Genomic DNA, 21565 nt, shown 5'->3' with positions numbered 1-21565 from the left:
TAATGATAAATCATAGCAAGGATCATAAAATTCTAGTTAAGACCTCATACCTCTAAATAATAATAAAAATGATGAATAATATTACTCCTTCAAATTGAAAATTAATGGGAAATGGTTCTTTCCAGAGTCGTGAGTTCCCATATACCAAATGCCTTTGCTCTGGTTTAGGCCATCAGTAATAGCTGTCTTTTGTGTAGCTTGATCAGCTCTCGGGAGGAGGAGTACCTCTGTCTCTTGGTATTTATGACAACAGTGCCAAATGGAGCTGGACTGGCCGGTTTGCCTCTCCGTTTCCCTCCCACTCTTTTCTTTGGGGAAAATGCAACTTTAAAACAGTAGTAAAGTGGGGTGAGAGTGCTCACTTATCTAATTATCCTCTTCCGTAGGTTGCACTGCTGGTGGTGGAGACCAGGCGCCTCCTTTCTGTACAGCACTGCTCAGAGTGGGTCTGCTAGGCCTTCTCCTGCCTGGCTCTCCTCCACCGCCCTGCCTTTCTGCCTCCGCTGTCCTTCATTCTTTATCACCCTCCTTCCCACATCCTCTTCCTTGCCACTGCCTCCCACCACTACATTCCCATCTCCAACTAATGCATTCTGCTGGTGTTAGAACGTAAAGACAGGAGGAGAAAGAAAAGGAAGGAGGCCAGTGAAACCTGTAGAGTTTTTTAATGCTTGGTAGCCATGCTGCATTCAAACCATTTATTTAGAGTTTATATACTCTCACTATTCTTTTGTTTACCAGGCAATGTGGGTCAGTCCCCCCCCCCGCCTCCAATTTTTTTTTAATGTCTTAAAGGATCTCTGAAAAAACAAGTTTTGACTGTTAACCCTGTACCAATTTACAACTGTAGGTTTAACAGTTGCCTCCCAAGTCCTGCATTTTGGAATGAAGTCCCAAGACAGTGAAAGACTAGCCCACTAAATCCAGGGCCAGTAATTTCATAGCCTAAGTGTGGGTCCCCACAGCCACCTGACCCACATATGATTGGCCTCTGCTTCTGGTTGTTGCCAACTCTGTTCTAAGTGGTCAGAAGTTTGACTCTTTACCTGGCTGTTCTTAGATTTAAAAGTTTTCATATTAAGGGAATTTGAGTAAGCTATATGTATATCCTTTTTTCTTCATTACTTTAATTCCTTTTACTTGATTTCATTAATTTTACGGTAATTGGGCTTTTTCGGTTTTATGTTTTTTTTTAAGTACTGTTTCAAGTCATCGAGCTTTCACTAATTATTACTTTTAATTTATTTATTTTCAGAGAGACCAAGCACACGGGAGGGGCAGAGACAGGGGGAGAGAGAGAGAGAATCCCACGCAGGCTCTGTGCTGTCATCACAGAGCCTGATGTGGGGCTCAAGCTCACAAACTGTGAGATCATGACTTGAGCTGAGATCCAGTCAGACACTTAACCGACTGAGCCACCCAGGTGCCCCCCCATTCACTAATTATTAGTAAACACTTATTGATATCAAGGTTTCTGCTTTACATTAGCATCATTTGGATACTTGGAGGATTATTAATTAGAATAAGGAAAAGCTTCTCTAGAAGGCTAAACTTCTGAGAAGGCTAAGAACCAGTAGAAAGAATTTGGGTGGTGGGGCATTGTTGGCATCAACAAGTGGAAAAATCCTCTATCAAAAAGTGTTTGCAAAATAGATGGTTTAGGATTGTTGGGTGCCTTCACCTGGTGTTTCAACAGAAGCTCAACCGTCCTCAGCCAGCAGAGAGTTTATAGATGGGTTGCCTGTGAATGAGAGATTGGACGAAATGGCGAATAAAGTCCAATATTAAAGTTGCACATCTTTGAAAATGACACAAATGGCTAGGTTCATTTCCATTAAAAAATAACCAAACCCAAGTTTTTAACCAGTAGTGATTAGTTTTTTGGGTTTTTTTTTTAACTAGCATACTGGTATTTTTATATTGAAAATGACCATGCTCCTTCTAAAGCATGGTTGCTTTAACAAGTTACACACTTACGCTAATGAAACATTATTAGTCAAAATACTTGTGGAATTCTGTTTTTGGAATTATCTTCATCACTAGTGGAGGAGCCACATTAGAAACCTTTTTTATAACAGTGCAATCCAAATAATCAAAAAAGTTTTTGACCTGAAAGTATTGCCTATCTTCATTTCTCATGTTGTTCACTATATTTGTCTCTAGTTAGAAGTGTTAGTTACTTACAATGATAAAACTTAGCCTCAAAACATACTTCCCGGCCTCTATAGGCTATACAAAAAACCTACCATGGGCTCTGAATGAATCATTTTATATATAAATTTTGGTATTTTTGTTTAAAAAATCAGTTTCATTACTTTCTAGTCACATGCTCTATGTATTTTTTTAAGGATATTGAAAAATTGATGTCAAGTATCATGCAGTGAAATCAAACCAATACACTTGATACTCCTTTGTGATGAACACTATATTCTGAAATACTACGTTAAAGTGAAACTTGTGGATTGCCTAAAAAAGAGAATCCAGTCTGAGATGCTGTCCTTTCCTACAAGATACTCATTCAGCCAGTGACATACTTGACCGAATTTTTTGAGTTTTGTTCTCTATGTGAGCCAGTTTAATTGGCCACCGCCTCCTGAGACTAAGTATTCATCCTAAAAAACAATTGGGAGCATACAGGAGCCTTGAGAGTGCCATAAATAGAACAGTGCATTTGAAGGACCATGGAAACTGGTAGAGTAGGGTCCTGGCTCCTGTAGCAGCCATAAAAATAGCTGAGCCAATAAACTGCCATACCTTCTTTTGAACATAAGCTGGAAGTTAGTGAATCTGGAAGACAATTTGGTAGAGTTCTATAAAAACCTTGGCTTATAAGAAAACAACTAAAGGGAAATGGTAAAGGGAGTGAAATGATCCTGTCCCTTGGATTGCAAACCACAGTCCACTTGGCCAGATTTGGATTTTCAGCTATTGCCCAGCTGGTGAACAGTTCAAAACTATTTTAGGTCATGTGATCCCATGGCAGCCAATTGGATGGTTTGGCAGAAAACAACATAGTAAATTTCTATTCACACAAATTGTACGCATACTGCATTTGTCCATGTGCATTGTCTGCTTGTCTATATTGATGATAACATATCCACATAGATGGATGGATAAATTGTGGGTATAGGTCCATACCTGGATATTTATACACAGCAATTATGTACTTTGATTCCTTCTAGGAAACAGAATGGTAGGAATAATCTAGTTAAATCAGTTTCTATGGGGATTTTTTTTTTACTCCTTTTTTCATATTTCCTCTAGTTGTAAAAATTACAGTGATTACACATCATAAAGCCTATCTGTAATAAAACGCATCAGCTGGCCAAGGTTTTCATCGCTCACTCAATAATCCATTAATACAGCAACGCTGCCCAGGCATCTTTATAATACCAACTCGGAGGTAATTTTAATCAGCTAGACCAGCTGGTATTTAACAGCAGCTGCTGGAGACGCCACAAATATACTCAATAGCTGACATCTTTATTTGCAGTTTTTCAAGGGGAGAAGAGATTCTCCTGTGGTTACTTGTATTAAGCATTTAAAAGAAGGTGTAAAGTATACAGGGGTTTATACCTAAATGAGAAGGGGAAGGGATTAATGGTAAAACAAAGGTGATAAATTCTGTCAGGAGGAGAGGTTTGTGAATGAAGAAGCTGCTTAGATGAATAAGAATACATTGGCTTTGGGTGGACTTCAGACCTTTTTCCCAGTTGTGTTTATACTGATCTTGGGTATTGATCCCAGCCATGGAAATGCAGTCTGTAGTCAGCTGTACAGCATCCTTATATCCTTCTCTATACTCGATCTGTGGGATTCTTTCCTACACAAAGCTATGAAAAACTCGATCCTGTGAAAGAGTGATCTGCTCACATGCATGTGGTCTCAGCCGCAGCTTGCTGTGTCCTTTTTGTTGTTTTATGAGTTTATTTTTATTAATGTTCAGTTTTGATATTTTTAAATGAAAAGAATCAGCAGCAATATGTGCTGTCTAGTAGTAAATGTAGAATGCCATTTCACACTGGCGTGTATGAGCATGTGTGGGGGAAGTAAGTGTCGGCAACATGAAGTTAACAGTCACAAACCCATTATAAATAAAAATTTAATTACACTTGGGGGAGCTTGGCTTACAAAGCTCAGAAATCCATAATGGAGCCTGCTGGTAATAAATGCCTGATCTGTTTGTTAAACTCCACTGTTCCCATCCCTTTTCTCGTCTTCTTTTATAAAATACCTTGACATCTCCACTGATTAGAAATTGGTAAACAGAGCTGGCTTTCTGATTTTTGAAATATGTTGTCCTTACCTCGTTGGATGAGAATCTTACCTTTTGGTTTGATGAGTAAAAAGGAAGAATTAGAGTAAAGTAGGAAAAGGAATAGCTCTGGTTAGAGAAATAAAAGTCTCACTTGGTCTACATTTACAGATGATGGCTTTGCACACAGATAGCTGTGTATTGCAGTGTGTTGGTGATATAAATGTCTGATATTTATATGAACAGAAGTTAAGTGGTTTCCATTTTGTGGAAAATTTTTTCTGTCATTTTCTCTAAGACTGTTTTCAAAATTAAAATCCGTATAAAATTAAAAATTTTTACCTTGGTACTCTTGCTATAGAAATAATTTTGTTTCTGACTCTTGTAGAGCAATCAAACCTTCTTTTCTTATGCTAATAGTTCTTGCTGGGAGATGTGAAGCATTACAAACCCCTAAAAAAGTAAAGTGTATTACAGGCAAAGTGTACTTCTGTACTAAATTAATCAGAGGTTAACAAAATTCATTGTAATACCGAGTCTTTTGCAGGTAGCTTCATTTATCAATGCCACTGATTCTTTTTCCAGAGCCAAAGAGTGATCTGTCTGTGTTGGACTATGATTGAATACTTAAAATTAAAATCCAGTGACAGAATGGATTACTAAGATAGCAATTTGAATTTTAAAATTACTTAGCAAGCATTTTTTTTCTGTTATTTGTAGTGAAAACAGTCTGTTTAAGTTTGTTTAGTGTGTTTGACAACAGACAGTTTGATATATTGCTGGGCACAGCGGTAGGTTGGACTTGAGTGGTATTAACTCTCAGTGTTTTGATTAATGGTAATTGTTTCGATGAAAAGGCATGTTTTACGTACAACTCATAGTTCTGAAAAACAGAAGTCAACTTGCAAGATCCATAATTACTATTCTGAGTTAGCATATAAAAAGGGCCAGAAGAACCTGCTGGAGTAGCACAGTAGGATTTTTTTTGTCTTTGCTTTGTATTGTGGTTACAGACTGTTCTTTATGTCAGAATATAATTCTTCTATTATTTATCTTTTGTTCAATATTTGAAGTTGATTTATGACACATTTCTGTGTCCCATAATTGAGTTTGAATCTGTACCAGGGTGAAATTTCACCTGTCTCTACAGTTGACTGTAAAAGGAACCCAAATCAACCCAGTATGGTATAGATTTAAAAAGTTTTTGAAATTTTTTTTCTGGTCTTGCTCTCTTATTTTGAAAGAATGCAATTTAGCAAACAATTAGAAAGCTTATTTTAACACTTCCAGCATTTGTATTGCCTTTATTTTAAATAAAACATTTCACATATCGTTAGTGTACACAAACCCAGGAAAAAATAAAAGGTTATTTTTCACTTGGAGAAAATAAAACATGTGCTTAAGGACCAAGTTTTTGTCAGTTTGGAAGCTGTCAGAATAACCCCTTATAACATCTTTCATTCAGACGCGTAGGTCTGTATACATGTGTGAAATAAATGTACATACACCTCTCTGTCCACCAAATGCATAATGCTGTGCATTTAGGTTATCAGTATGCAGAAATTGATTTTAAGTGATTGCCCTTACTGTTAGCATAAACAAAGAAAAACCACCTTCACGTAAGGACTTGGGAAGGAAGTGGGAGAAAATGCCCTTAACCATATTTAACTACCCTTATTTTAAGATGGTGAGAAATTTTGTAGGTGGGAGGTAGTGCTAGGGGATTTTTTTCCTTCTTCTTTTCCTTTCTTCCTACTAAAGAAAAGAACTAGGTAATACAGTAAATACAATCAGAATTTTTAAAAAGTGGTATGAATGGCCACTGTGTGTGTAAAGCCAAGGTTGAGAATTAATACTTGCACAACCTTTCCCTACTTATTTTTTTAAGAAGCATAGAAATTTTAAGTCTATTGGGTAATTTCCTAGATACTATCCAGGAAACTTAGTATGTTATTTAAAAAATAATAGCCCTCCCTGACAGGAGCAGGATTTTAGGTTTATATTAATATTAGAGCTTTGGCATACATATCAGCACATATCTCCTGTATAGTTTTTAGATAAGCCGTGTTCTTTAACATGTTTGGGGGAAAGGAAGAGGAAGTAAAATCTGCAGTGCAGAAACTTGTGCTGTTACTGACTGTTTATATCTAAAAGGGAATGATCCTGCTCTATAGTAGCCTGGATTGAAATGCTATTTGTCAGGTTGCTTATTCCCAGCAAAATTAAAATTAATAAAAGGTTGTCTAATGCATACCTAAGCCTTTGACACCAAAATAAATATAATTAAAAAAAATTATTTCCTCGTGGTTAACAACCATGTGTCATTGTGGCATCTTTTATTGAAAGGAACTTTGTTTAAGTAGCATAAACTTGTTGGATGGGCTTCAATTAAATGATGATTTGTTAATGCAAATGTGTAGCGAATGACTGGTAGTACATCTGTCTCTTCATCCATAGGCCATTACTGTGCAGCGTTAGCACATGATTGTAAAAAACGAGAAATCATTATATGCAGGTAGTACATATTCAATCAATTCTGACCTTATGTCTCTGGCGAAATAAAAAAAGTATATAATGTAAATGGTATTTAACCTGAATAACAAAAAGTGGCTCTTCCACTCCCTGTGACTCAGACTGTTAGGTGATTTGAGGTGACTGCTGTTTGGGATTGATGATTATGGTGGCCCAGTGGGGAAGGGCCATCACTTTAACCCTTTGTCATTCCTCCCATGCACTTTTCCAGCCCAAATTATATTTTAAGTTCTATTTTCCTTTTTTTTTTCTCTTCATTTTTGTTTCTTTTAGAAAGTGGTTTGTGGGATAGTGGTGAGAAATGGGCACTGATGACCACCAGCATGAGCATGTTAAGCAAGCAGTGACAATTAATACAACAAAAAATGGTACAATTAGCTTCAGCTCCATAAGTGTCTAATGAGCCATTTGTCAGTCTTTTGCTGAAATAAACTACTCTATCTTAATTCTCCACTCTTGCAGCAAATAAATAAAAGTTATGAAACACCCGGGCACCAATAAAATATAATTTATTTCACAGGGCATGACAGAACTCTTTACATGTCTAAAATGAACATGTTATTTACAAATGACTTGTGATACTCATATAAACCATGGATGTGTGTGCTAACTGCTTTCATTATAGAGATATGCATTTTTTTTCTGATTGTTTAATCATTTAAACGTATCATTACTCCTAAAGGCATGTGAGTTAAAGTGACTCCTCCTGGTGTGATTAACTCATGAGGCCAAAAAGAACCTCAGAAATGAGCTACTCTGCAGCTGAAGACATTAAGAATTTACTGGAAAGGACAAAACAGTAATTTTCATTTGGGAACCTCTCAGCTCTCTGCTGATTATCTTCCTGCCCTCATTTATTTTTAGGAACCCCAATCTCTCGAAAGTTTTCATCATCACTGTACATCAGTCAAACAAAACAACATTGTAAGCTTCTTTCACTTGTATTTTGTACTAAGTTAAAAGCTGTCATCTCATCACACTGTGAAAATGTGAATTGAAAATTCACATCGAAAATTTGAAGTATCACCCAAATGAAAGCCCAGATATTTTCTTTTTTTTTCACAGTATAATCTTATTTTAAGCCCAGATATTTTCAAAATAATAATTAGTTGTTTTAATCAGAGGAAGAATACACAAACAGTTTTCCAGAATAGCATACGCTGTGGTTCTTCAGTCTAGTCCCTAACCCAGACAGCATCTAGCATCATCTCGAAGATTGTTATAAATGCAGATTCTGTAGTCCCTATTGAATCAAAAACTGTGACGGGGTCCAGGAATCTCTTTTAACAAGCTCAGCAAGTGATTCTGACGTCTGCTAAAGTTTGTGAGCCACTGCTATGTAGTGATAGAGTAATTGAAGCAAAAATAAACATTGTAAGACATTTATGAATCCCTGATGTACACATAGAACCCAAAAGAAAGCAGACAACTTTCAGCTTCAAATAATTTCCATGAGATCCAATCCATCTCCTTCCAACTCCTCTTGGTCACTTTACTGCTAACTCCCCCTGCCCCCTTTCTTTTTCTCTTCTTTATATATATCCAGTTTGCAAAATTATCTTAGTAGAGTTTTCAGGCAAATTCCAAGTTACTTTGCCTGTGAATTACTACTAACCAAATGTTTCTGTCTAGCAATTTAGGAATACTAGTATTTGATGGTTAGTATTTTGTTTCACCTTTTCCTTTTAAAATTGTTTCAAAGCTACTAATAGTCCTCTTAAAATAAAGAAAACAGGGTTCTGTCAGTGGCAGCCTGGGTGAATCCATGAAAGAGTAGGCAGGTATCCCTGGAAGGAATGGGTCATGTACCCCAAAATGGCTGATGGAGATCATTAGGACTTGATGCTTTACACCTGTAGCCTGAATAATGGGCTATTGTTGCCGGTAGCTGTAGATTGACCCCAAGAATGAAATTGAATCTAAAGTAGAGAGTGGCAAGTGAAATCAGAAAAAAAGATGGCCAGGAAGGATTTTACTAAAAGTGAACTAGAACCAATGATAATTATAGGTGGTTCTGTTTCAAAGTCATTTGTATACCCCATGGTACTCAAAGTGTGGTCCATCGGTCAGCAGCACTGCATCACCTGGAAGCTTGGTGGAAATGTGGAAGCTCAGGTCCTGTACCAAGCTAGCCTACTGACCAAGAATTCACATTTTAGAAAGATTCTCAGGATATTTGCATGCACATTAAAAATAGAGAATCACTTGCTTAGTATGTTAGCAGGCAGGGGATTGGATCAAAGATTGATAGTGAAGGCAAACAGTTCAGTAATGTCACACTTTTATATGAAGACGAATTCTCTATGACTGCGGTTGTTCCGAGGGGATTTTCAACAAATACACAGAACTATTGCTGCTGTAGGAGGAATTATTTTATTGGCCTGACCACTTGACTTTGGAATAAATCCAATATGGAAACATGAAACTTGATTAATTATTTTTTAATTTAAATTTTAGTAGTCTCCTCTCCAGAGAAGTTAAGGTGATATAAATGTGAAAGGTGCCATAATCAAAGGGTAAGTTAATTTTAAATCTAAACTCTAAAAAAACATTCTGAGCTTAGACTTTCTTAATTTGATTTTTTAAAAGTGATAGAAGTGTTCAGATTTTGATATTTTTAAAACTCTGTTGCCTTATCTCAGAAGGTTAAAGAAAAAGAGGTGAGATTATTATTACTTTGTTTTTCACAATACCAGAAGAAAGATTTATAATTTTAGTAACTTGTCACACCATTTTCAATTTAATTCAGAGCTGAGAAAAATCCACTTATAGCTAATTTTCAATTATCCATATTAAGAAGAAGCAAGAATAGTTTAAGAAGTGAATATTAAGTAAAATAAATGGATAAGGAGAATTGCAGAAGACTAGGTTATTTGGAATTAAGAAGCTAAACCAAGTTTACTTGGATATAAAATGAATCATTTAACAAATGGTGTCAGATGCTTGATCTCACATGCCATCCCAACTCCTCCCTGACGTGTTCAGAGCAAGTATCACTGAGGCTCCGAGATGCTGACTAGCTTACCCAAGTACCCATAGCTGCTACCTAATGGAGCGATGTCTAAAACTTTTATCTTCAGACTTCTGGGCCAAATGTCACCATATTTCAAAAACATAAAAAAGAGGGGCGCCTGGGTGGCTCAGTCAGTTAAGCGTCAGACTTCATCTCAGGTCATGATTTCACAGTTCGTGGGTTCGAGCCCTGCATCAGGCTCTGTGCTGATGGCTCAGAGCCTGGAGCCTGCCTCAGATTCTGTGTCTGCCTCTCTCTCTGACCCTCCCCCACTCACGCTCTGTCTCTCTGTCCTTTCAAAAATAAACATTAAAAAAAAATTAAAAAACAAAACAAAACATAAGACAGAGAAACAGCCCTAGGATGTAAAACATCCATGCAAAAGTATATAAATAAAAATGAATTTTAATTGGTGGTTAAATTACATCCATTGTTACCCTGTATAGAAATTAACAGACTGTTCTATGAAACGGAATAGAATGTCCAAAGACAGATGCAAGTGTATGTAAAAATTTGTGTATACCAATAGTAAATAGATACTAAATATGTTCTGTATGCTTACATGTATTAATGTGTAATTTTTGGAAAATTTATGGAAAAGGATAAATTATTCAGGAAACAGTGTTCAGACAATTACCTGTTTGAGAAAAATTAGGTCCTTATCGCAGTCCTTATACTGAAATTAATCCCATCAAAATTTAAAGGTAAAAAGTAAAACAGCAAAACACTAGAAAAAAATAGCCAAATATTAATTATTCTTGGGTATGGGAGGGCCTTTCTACATGTGATTTCAAAGCAAAAAGAAAATTTTAAAAATGAGATTTTGGTAAATAAAATGTTAAAGGTATAGGAGAAAATGCCATCAACCGTAGGACAGACTAGGAAAAATATTTGCAATGATATTACAAAGGATTAATACTGGTAATATGTTAAAATCATTTACAAATAAATAAAACTAATAGCTGAATAAAGAAATAGGCAGATGTATAGATATTTTGATATAGATATGATTATATATGTACATATCTACTAATAGGCATATGAAAACATTTAACTTAGGAATCAAATCCATGCTAATTAAAGCAAACAGTGATAAGCATTTGCCTGTTGGATTAACAAAGGTATACACTCTGTTTTGGGAAAGTCTCATGGAAAGGATCAATTTGGTAGTTTGTTTCAAATTCATAAAACTGTAAATAACCTTTACCCTCAGTTCCATTACTAGGGATTTATTCAAAGGAAATAATTAATGACATACAGAAATTTTGCCTTAAAGTTTTTTTGGCCATATTATTTACGATACTGAAGAATTTTATAAATGTCTAGAATAGAAGGCTAGTTCAATAGATAGCAGTGTATCTGTACAGTGGAATACTATTCAGCCATTTTAAATCATTCTTTAGGGATAAGTATTTGTTGACACAGAAAAAGATTATAATATAGACATATTGTGGACATATTTTTATTATAAAATAAATGTATTTATGTCTTATCTGTGCATAGAAATAGAATTGGAAAGCCAGAAACCAAGATTATATGTGGGTTATGAGATTATGGGTATCTTTTTTATTTTCTTTCTGCCTATACTTTTATTTTCTGGCTTTTATGAAACAGATATAGATGACTTATGTAATAAGGAAAAATTAATTTTAATAAGGTCAACCTTGATGTTAGATAGTATGTAGAAAAATACATAAAATTAATTATTTTAAATGTAGATTGAACATTTCCCTTTAATTTAGCACTTTTTATGTGCTGGTGACAAGTTTAGAAATATAGCTCGAGGAATTCATCATGGGGTATAGAAGTTAGTCCTGTAAATAAAAGGCATGTAAATCTGAAAGATTTGTGTAGTAATGAAGGTATATCTTCTGGTAATTAAGAAGAATGGCTATCTGTATTTCATGATAGTCAGAAGGCAGATTAGGCAAGAAGAGCTATTTGAGAAAGGTTTTGAAGAAGTTCCCCAAATCCAGGGAAGAGGCAGAGCATTTCTATCATGTGGAAAAGTGGTAGAGAAAACATGACTTTGTAGTCTGCAGTTAGGAAAGACTAAAATATGGGCTGCGTATAAGGAAGCGTCCAAAAATGAGTCTCAGAAGATAGGATTTTAGATGCCATACTAAAAGTTCTTCAGATAAGCAGTGCAGGATAGAAAGAGCTCTCTGGCAGCAAAATGGGCCGAAATAGGATGGCAACAGGGAGACACAAAGCTGATGAAATGTCAGGCAGGGAAGCTAAGGTGTTCGGCAGTGGTGTGACAGAGGGAAAGGTAACTACAAGTCAGAGAATGATGTATCTTGGCCCTCAAGGATTGGAGACTGGAGAGGGTGGGCTTTAGAGGCTAGAGCCTTTAACTGTTCTCCCGGATACAGGAGGAGGGAGGTTGGGGCGGGAGAGGGTACAGTGATGAGTTCTGGACCAGAGAAATCAGGGTTAAGCTGCCTGTTCAAATCTCTGTATCTGCTACAGTTCTGTATCATGACTTCTCACTGCAGTGCTCAGCTTGAATAATCATTTTACAAATTATTGGTAATATTCTGTTAATTTCTTCCCAGATACTTGGCTTCATTTAGATGTGGTGCTTTAAAGGTTTTACTACATTTAAATGCCATTTATTAGAAGTCACTGTAGAAGAGTGATTAAGAGTGTGAGTCAGCCTGCCTGGAATTGAAGTCACTCTACCACTTCCGCTGTGCGACCTTGCAGAAGAGTAATTTGCACCTCTCGGCTGCAGTTTCGCATCTGCAGAATGGGCATAATACCTGTAAAGAGTTCAGAATTAAATGCAGTGCTATAGGTGAAGCCCTCAGCATAGTAATCACTCAAATAAATGTTAGCCAGTGTTATTACAACTTAAGACAAATTTTTTTTAGGCAAATACAGTTTTATAATGGAATATATAAAATATTTACACACTTTTCTAAAAATGATTACTGCAGTATCTTCACTATGCAAAACTACGGGAATTTTGTGACTATGAACTTGACATTTTCAGACTTGAAGTTGCCTGGGCCAGTGTCTGTAGTTCAGGAGTTTATCTACAAGGTGGTGATCCAGTAGGGACCACTTCAATTAGCAAAGGAGCAGCGGGGAAGGACTGGAGCTATGGGGCTGATAGAAGAAGGAATTCTCTTATTTCATAAATATTTGTGAATTAGATAGAATCGCTGAGATCACTGGGAAGGAAGCTGGTTCCCCTCTGTCACTGACTCCAGACTCTTTATGATGGTTTATCCTACACTCTTCCTAATCCCACTGCTCTTTCAGCTCTTCAGGGACTGTGGAGACTCCAGAGGGCAACATTCCAAAGTCTCCTGAATGTGTTGACCTTTCCATTCTCAGTTTCCTAATACGAAATGAGAGCTGCTTTTGTTAAAGTTACAGTGACATGCTTAGCCTGTACTTTCTTCTTGCCAAATGTATGCTTTCTCCATCTGCTTCCTCTAAATGAGATATTAGCATCGTGGCCAGTGAAATCTTAACCTCTCAGAGGCCTCGGGGATGCCTAGCCCTTCAGCATGACTGCACCCCAGCAGTGCTGCTGCCACGTCCCTGCTTGTGCTGGCGGCTGGAAATAGATGAGAACCACTTCTGTGCGGATCTCAGACTCTGGGTTGACTGAAGGCCCCATTTGTCCCAATGTGGTTATTCAGGGCGCGGGAGCCTAGACTTTTTGATGTTCCTTACTGTAAACTTCTGAAACCGACAGTTTGCAAGCAAGCTGGCTAGCACTTTCATGTGGTGACCCATTCTCAGCATGGCAAGGACCCAAGCATGAGATGAAAACATAGCTGCTAGCAACTGTTTCAAGGTTTTCTCTTTTAAATATCAAATAAATAAGTAAACAGCATTCTACTTTTCATTCTCACATTAACAGTAGTTTTCATCTTAAATGTAAAGTTTGTTTTCCGTAATTGAGCTTTTTAGTCTTCTGCAAGGCCCTTCGTTATCTTCTCTCTGGCATTAACTTTAGGTACTGACCACTATCTTTGTTTATTCTTCCTTAAAATAATCTCCTTGCCCGTGATCAAAAGGATCATCTCCTTCATTCTCCTAGGTAAATTCATTGCAAATGTCGTGCAGAATATTAGAAGTGGTAAATTTTCAGCTGTAGAGTGTGCGTGTGTACATGTGTGTACCTCCGGAAAGCCTTTTTAATGCCCCTTTTGTAGATTTCTGTATCAGTATATAAAGATCAATTTCTCGGAATTACTAACCATGGGAATATGTGGGGAAACATTGATGACCACTTATTATTGGTCAAATTCTTTTCTTCAAGTAGTTTGTTTTGCCACACAAGTCACTAAATGGTTTTTCAGAAAAAGCTTAGCTTGATGGGTCGTCACATAAGCTATTTGACATTTGTCCCCAGTCAGACCGGATGCCACATGAAAAATTTACTCAGGCAAGAAGCTCCTAGGAATAAACAGTTCTCTAGTGTTGCTCACAGGGGACTCGGCAAGGTGAGCGGAACTTCAACTTGTCACGGATGCACTGTTCTGACAAACATAAGTAGATGCTAATGGCTAAATCGTGACAGAATAAAGTCCCACAACCATATGGCTAATTGCCACAACAATATCTTCAGTGTTATTAATCAAGTTTTCATAGTGTGCCATGATAATTGGAATAATTAGAAACAGCATAGGCAATGCTTGTCTCTACCACACATTTTGCAGGCAGGGACCTCAAATAACCACACTTGCACATCCAATACTGTATTGTTTAATGCTGTCTTTTCTTCAGAAATACTTTGGTTAATGAATTAATCGCCTGCCATTGGTGTCTTTTGTGTGAGCTTCTGTAGGGACACAAGTATCTAAATGAAACCATTAAACCCCCGTGTATATGTGTGCACAGGCAATATTCATTTAAGGCAGGAGTAGAAATCTGCCCATCTTGGATCTTATAGTTTGAAAGATGAATTCATTGTACGCTAATTTGGATGATGGACATTCATTTTTTGGTCATGTATTTCCCGTTTTCGCTAATTTAGTTAAGAAAACGAGGAATTAGAAAGCAGTTGAATAAATTACAACATAAAAGTGTTTGCATAATTTGTTTCAGACAACGACTACATGGTAGTGCTCCCAAAATTAATTATTTTGAACATGTCTTTCAATTATGGATGAAGTAAATATTACCATCTCTAATACCACAATTGAAGCTTATATTTTCGTGTTGCTAATATTGAAATATACTCAACTTCAGTCACTCATAAACTGATATTCACTCCTTCATCTTAAGAGTGGAATGAGAATTCATTTGTGTTTGATACAGTGGTCTAATTAAGAGGGCTTCTTGGATTGCTTTGCTTTGTGAAGAGACGAGTGGACAGGAAAGGCAGAAGATTGATGATAGCCCGCACCTTGGTGGTGCAGAAGCATTTAGGTAAACAGATGAAGGGAAATGGCTGCTCTTGGTATCTGTTACTAACAGCTTCTCTAATAATTTTTCAATATATAAATAGTCATAATTTTGATTTCTGCACCATCTCGATGTTTGTTTTTCTTGCGCTTTTTTGTCCCATTGCTAGATTCCTTACCAGAAACAAGTCTAACTGCATTTTTCTAGAATTTTAGAATCACTGGTGTCTTCGGTTAAAAAGTATCCCCCAAACTCCCCTAATAAAAATAACTAATTGGAAATATTATTTCACTGTAACTTTAGAATTACTAAGCCAAAAACTGTTGCTTCCGTAAATCCTGAACTCCACAAAATTTAAAATCACTGCGTTTCTCAGTCTCTCTTATTTAAATGAGTCCACTTTCTTCCTGCCCCCTTTTGCTTCTCTGTAGATAGAGTCGGAGGCATATGGTAGAGACTGTATTAGGCAAATTGGAAATTAGACATAAGAAAGCAAAAAAATGTGATTTTTTTTTCAATCAACTTAACTGCTGATTATTTGTTCACTTTATGGATAAAATTATTTAGACCCTCTACTTCTTCTACTTTATGTCTTCTGACTGACTGTTCAGTAGATAGAGGTCAGAAGGGGAAAAATGAAACTATTCATTTTGGTGCTCATTAACAGTTATAAAAAATGGGTGCAGAGGAAGATTTATACTAATGTCTAAAATGATGCTTGGATTGTATGTAGATTTTATTCATTCATGTCCTGCTTTTGTGCTCTTCATTTAAACTGCAAGATTATCCTTTGTATCAACCAAGATGCTTTTGGCTGCAAGTTATATAAAACTCTACCTCGAACTGGCTCAAGCAGTTTAAGGAATTTAATTATTTAACATAGCTGAAGTCTAGAGGTACTGTGACTCAAGAGGCTCAATTAAAGATTCAAGTTTTTTCTGTATCTCCACTGTGTTAACCTCGTCATCAGCTTCTTAGGACTCGTTGTCTTGTAATCACAAATTATTTGGGGGCTGCAGTCCTCCTTGTTTTAGCGCAGCAGGAGTGAGAGAATGAAACCATTCATCTAATACTAAACAACAGTTTCTTTCAGCCCCGTTGGACCAAATTAGATCATGTGCCTACCCCAGACCAAGAACAGTTGCTGAGGGGAAAGCTGTTTACCTTAGGCTAATTGGGGTCTGCCTTTAGAGCAGCAGTTCTTAAATTGTAGCCTCTGGACCAGCAGTGTCAACATCCCCCCTGGAAACTTGTTAGAAATGGAAGTTCTTGAGTTCTACCTCAAACCCACTGAATCAGAAACTCTCGGGGTGAGGCCCAGCCATCTGTGTCCTTTAAAACCCTCCGGATAATTCTGGTGCTCGCTGTGTTTGAGAATCACTGACCCTACAGCAAGGGATGCTGTCAGCTTCCTTCTGAGTAATGTTGGGGAGACCTGCATGGCTGAACTAAATCAAGTTCATTTAGGAAGGAAGAAGGCCAGGATAGATGATGGTAGGCAGGCAGTCACCCTCCCTATACTTCAATAAGGTATGAAATAATAAAAATAAGATGCAAAATAATAAAAGTAAGAAACAAAATGTAAGTTCCTCTTTTGCAAAACTGTTTATGAGTGATGTGCTCTACATCATTTAGAATGAAACTCAACTGCACCAAATTCTTTTCCTGTTAGTTGTGGCAGACAGTACTGTTCACCCACCTAAAATTCATTTGCCCTTTCTTCCTTGCTAAAATAACTTTGGTGTAGACTTTGTTGGATTTTTCCGTTGCTTTTTAATGATGCCATCCCCACATTCAGGTGTGCAGCGGGACACAGTTCTGACCACTCATTTAATTTCCAGTCAGCTGCTGGGGACGTAGGTCAAAGGTTTGCTTTCCAGCACAGGCCCCACCCTTCTCATAACTTTCTCTCTGCTGTAGGATGGCTGTACGACGCAGCCGCCATTCTGCCAAAGAGAAATTGCAGAACTTCTAGTTACACGAGACAAAAACAAACTTTATATTTCAGACACTGTTTAAATTTGTCTTACTTCAAACCGAATGCGATCTTGACTGATTAAGTACCATAGTAGAATTATTTGCATAAAGGAGAAACAGGTAGCTTTACGGTCTCTAAATTCTTAACTCTGTTTTCTCCACCTTTCTGCTGATCAACAAATCATTAAAGCCCTTGGCACAGAGGCCAAGCCCACATGCTTTAGGCTTGAATCTCCCCTCTCCATACCATACTAACTGTCTTTCACAAGTTGTAGAACTTCTCTGAGCCATCGTTTCCTCACATGTAAAATGGGACTAATAATACTTCTTTTGACTAAAGGGATAAAATATGTAAACAGCTATCCACCTTTAGCTCCATGCCTGACAAATTATAAACTCTGAAAAATAGTGGTGTATTCTGTTGAAGCTAAATGAAGATGAAAATGATTTATATCTGGAAATATTATCCTGTTCAGCAGCATAGGAATGAGGTCATAGGAAACAAGAAATCAGCATGAGCCTTATTTTGTTGCAATACTTATTTGGGCATTTTATTAGCAGCTTATAAAATTCTTTTTAGAAGCTCACTGTGCCAAAATAAGACCTCCAGTAAGTATGAATATGCATTTCGTTTCTTCTGTCTAGAGAACACCTCAGTTCTTTATCTTTGGTGAGAATCATCACTGAAATTCTTCAATATAATAGTTGAAATCCATCCTACATAACTTGATATTCCTTAAGATTCAAACTGAATTCAGTATAGACCTCTTAAAGCATAGATTGTTGCCCAAGTTTTTCACTTTAGCAGGTAAGACCCACGCCTATTTAATTTGTGTTCTGCAAGACTTAAGACAGTGAAACGTGCAAGTGGGCATTACTGGTACTTTCTGCTGGTAGAGAAAATGGAGCACTTGTCACCGAGGAATGATTTTCTGTATTCTCAGTCTGGGACTTGTGGCTGTACTGGACTGTACTTGCCTTTTTTGCAAGTTTAGGGTAATTATTGCACTGCTGCTCTGACCACCTGAAGGATCCAATTGGATAGTGAATGAATCAGGGCAAAAGTTTTCAGCATTAGGCAAATATCAACTCAAAGATAACACTTATACACATATTGCAGTCTTCATCAAACTTAGTAAATGCCTCATGTCAGATAAGACTATAACTTGCCAAGGTATTTTTAGTAATGCAGTCCGTTAAAATAATTAGCCAAATTAATATTTACCATTTTCAAAATGATCTTATAAGAAATTATTGCTTTCCTTATCTTTGGGGTATATGTACTTAGATTTTCAGGCTTAGACCAAATTTAAATCTCTGTTATCTTATTTTGATTAAAGGGTACGTGGAAAATTGATTTTATAAAGGTTTTAGTATTATTTCTAAGCTGACTAGCTTATCTGTGCTTTATCTGTAGATTTTCCCCCCTAAAATTGAATGCAGTGTTTGCTTTAAATACACAAAATCAGATCTCTTTGGAAGGAATAAAAAAAAATTACCAACTGCAATACTCGTTTTAATATCAGGCTCAGAAGAGCTTGAGATGTTCGAAGGAAAAAGTAGGAAGTTTCTCTCTTGTTCTGAATCCTTTCAGTACAATTCTATAGAAATATGAAAGCCATAAGTTTATGTAGAAATTTATACCAAAAGCTGACTTACTGAGGGCCCAGTGTTTGGATTTAGCCAGATCTTGAAGTGAAAGACCAGATCTCACAATCTAAGGGATGAGAAAGGTGTTATTTCCCCTTGTAAATGAGGTTATATTTAAGAAGAAATGGCCTTTCTTTAAAGGTACCAATTAAGAGATAGGAAGAGGCTTCAGTTTTGCAGTCAAGCAGTCCTAGGTTGTAATCTTGACCGCATGATTTTCATAGCTCTGCAACCTTGGGTGAGTTCCTTAAATATCTTTGAGTTGTAACTGCTTCACCTGTAAAATGGAGACATATGATTATCTCTCAGAATTGAGGTAAATATGAGAGAAAATGACATAAAATATTCAAAACAAGTGTCTTCAGTAAATGTTAGTTCTCCTATGAGCCATCAAACTCTGTACATATTCCAAGAATTAACAGCCATTTGAATTTGTAAAGCGGATTTAGATGATAAGTAGAAAATATTCCCTCTGTCTTCCAGGTGGCTCATAAAGTCAGCTTCTCTATAAAACAGTAAGTACCTAACTCCACCCTCCACAGTTATTCCTCTACCTCCTCACCTCCAGCTTCCTACTTTCATGGGCACGTCCGGAATCTTTCTATTTCCAGTGCTTGGACCGCCTCAAAAACTTCCACCTCAAACATGCCCCTACTCTCTGACTTGTCTTCTTCACTCCTTCATTATCCTGTCTCCAACCCCAGCTGGACATCCAATTCATATACCCGACTGCTTATTCATTGTCGTTTATTCCACTAATATCCTTGATTCTCCAGTTCATTCTATGCTCCCTCATTTTGATTCCTCCCTTGTATTTACTCCCAACACCCTTGCCCTTTCCTACCTGTGTTATTTGACTAGTAAAACCCAAAGCCTACTAGTGTTACAAGTGAGCAGCTAAAAGTGATAAGAAAAACAGCCATGCTTAACTGAAGTCACTTTCTCTAGCTTGAGGTGGGCCCTCAGTATTGCCTACCAACTCTGCTGTATTTCCTGTCTTTTTTTTTAATGTTTGTTTATTTTGCGAGAGAGAGAGAGAGAGAGCAAGTAAGGGAGGGGCAGAAAGAGAGGGAGAGAGAGAATCCCAAGCAGGCCCCACACTGTCGGCCCAGAGCCCAATGTGGGGCTTGAGCTCACAAACTGCAAGATCATAACCTGAGCTGGAATCAAGAGTTGGACACTTAACCGATGAGCCACCCAGGCACCCCTCCAGACTTCTTACACATACAACACTTTTCTCCAACCCCCTTGCTTCTTATTTCACTGAGAACATAGAAGGGAGCTTTCTCACATTCCAACAAGCAGATCTTTCTGTCTTCTTGCATTATCTCCCAGCTCCCCTCTAAGACTGACCTTTAGCTCTGCGCTCAGGCACTGAGGCCTGCTGGCTTCTGCACAAAGAATGTGTTCCTGTAGTTACATCCCTTTATTTCTGTAGTATCAATTTCCCCATCTATTGTATTATTTCTAGCATTTGGACATGCTGTAACTCTTTTATCTGAAGGGCTAGGAAGTAAACATAAAACACCCCACCTTGAACACACATCCCTCCCCAGCTATTTCCTGTTGCTCACTACTCATTACACCAAAACTGTTTACACAAAGTGCAGAGCGGCAGCACAATCCCATTTCTTCGAGTCTCTTAAAAACCCACTACTCCCAGGCTGCCCCTACCCCACCCCATTCCACCTATCCACATGCATCCCCATGTTGCTAAATATAGTGGTCAATTTTCTTTCCTCTTATTTCTCAGCTCCTCATCTTTGAAATCATTGGTTTTTTCCTGTTTCTTGAAATACCTTTTTTTCTGGCTTTCCAGAATACCCCATTACATAATATCCTACTTCCACTGGCTGTTTCTTCTCCATCTTTTTCATTCGCTCGTTGTCCTCTTCCTGACTGCCAAATGTTTGCATGATCCAGGACTCAATCCTTAGACCTTTTCTTTTCTCTTCCCCTAGGTGACTGCTGGGTTTGACCAGCAAACCCCAGGGGCAGCGGATGACAGATTACTCCAGATTCTTGAATCAGAGAAAGGAGAGAACAAGGGGGCCAAGCGCTCTAGTGGCAATGGCCCCAAGTAAAGCTCTTCTCCAGTTTTTATTGAGAATCTTATCAGTACATTTCAAGGGGTGCAGGGGAAAGGAATGTGTAGTTTCAAAAGCGGCAACAAAACATACTCAAAAATTATTGGGGAAACAGTACAATCAGGGTAATGATGTGCAGGCATACGTCACTGGGGCAGTGTATACGTCATAAGAAGGGGATTGTTTGACTACTTTAGATTAAGCATTTACAGAGTGGGAAAATGTGTTGACCACAGGCAAGGTCAGGCTGTCTTTAGCCTTGACATTTCAAAGGAGACCCAGTTTTCCTGGTCTGCTTTGCTGCTTCTCAACCAGCCGTTTGCCAAGCTGCAGACATTCCTTATTTAAATCTTAGACAGCCAGGCTCTGTGAGCTCCCACAAGTGACCTTACAAGTCCTGGGCCTTTAAATTTCATTTCTAAGTGCATGACTCCCAAATGAGTATCTCTGGTCTTGGATTCTCCTCTTCTGAGGTCTCAACTCATGTATCTTAGCTGCCTAACCATCACTTGGAAATCCACAGGACTCTGACTTGCCATGTCCAAAGCCACTTTCTCGATTTTCTCCTGAAAACTGCTCTGCTTTCTCTCTGCTTCCATCTATAAATAAAATGACACCAACCTCCAACCCATGCTCACCCAAAACCTGGGAATTGTATGTATTCCTTCATTTCCCTCTCAT

The 21565-nt window shown here is 37.6% G+C and overlaps 1 protein-coding gene and 1 long non-coding RNA gene across 13 annotated transcripts in view; one reads left to right on the top strand and one right to left on the bottom strand.

The window, feature by feature from the left end:
- Window positions 1-21565, top strand: part of TBC1D5 (TBC1 domain family member 5) — a 545542-nt gene that overhangs the window by 353946 nt on the left and 170031 nt on the right. The window lies entirely within an intron of this gene.
- Window positions 16876-20960, bottom strand: LOC123380140. The gene is made up of 3 exons (XR_006585526.1): window positions 20597-20960; window positions 18807-19074; window positions 16876-17116 (listed from the first exon to the last, which is right to left on the bottom strand). It is a non-coding gene; the product is annotated as an uncharacterized LOC123380140 (long non-coding RNA).

The sequence above is a fragment of the Felis catus genome, chromosome C2, assembly GCF_018350175.1.
Source record: "Felis catus isolate Fca126 chromosome C2, F.catus_Fca126_mat1.0, whole genome shotgun sequence".
NCBI lineage: Eukaryota > Metazoa > Chordata > Mammalia > Carnivora > Felidae > Felis > Felis catus.
The sequence above is the reverse complement of the archived record's forward strand: the minus strand, read 5'-3'. Positions and strand labels throughout refer to the sequence as shown.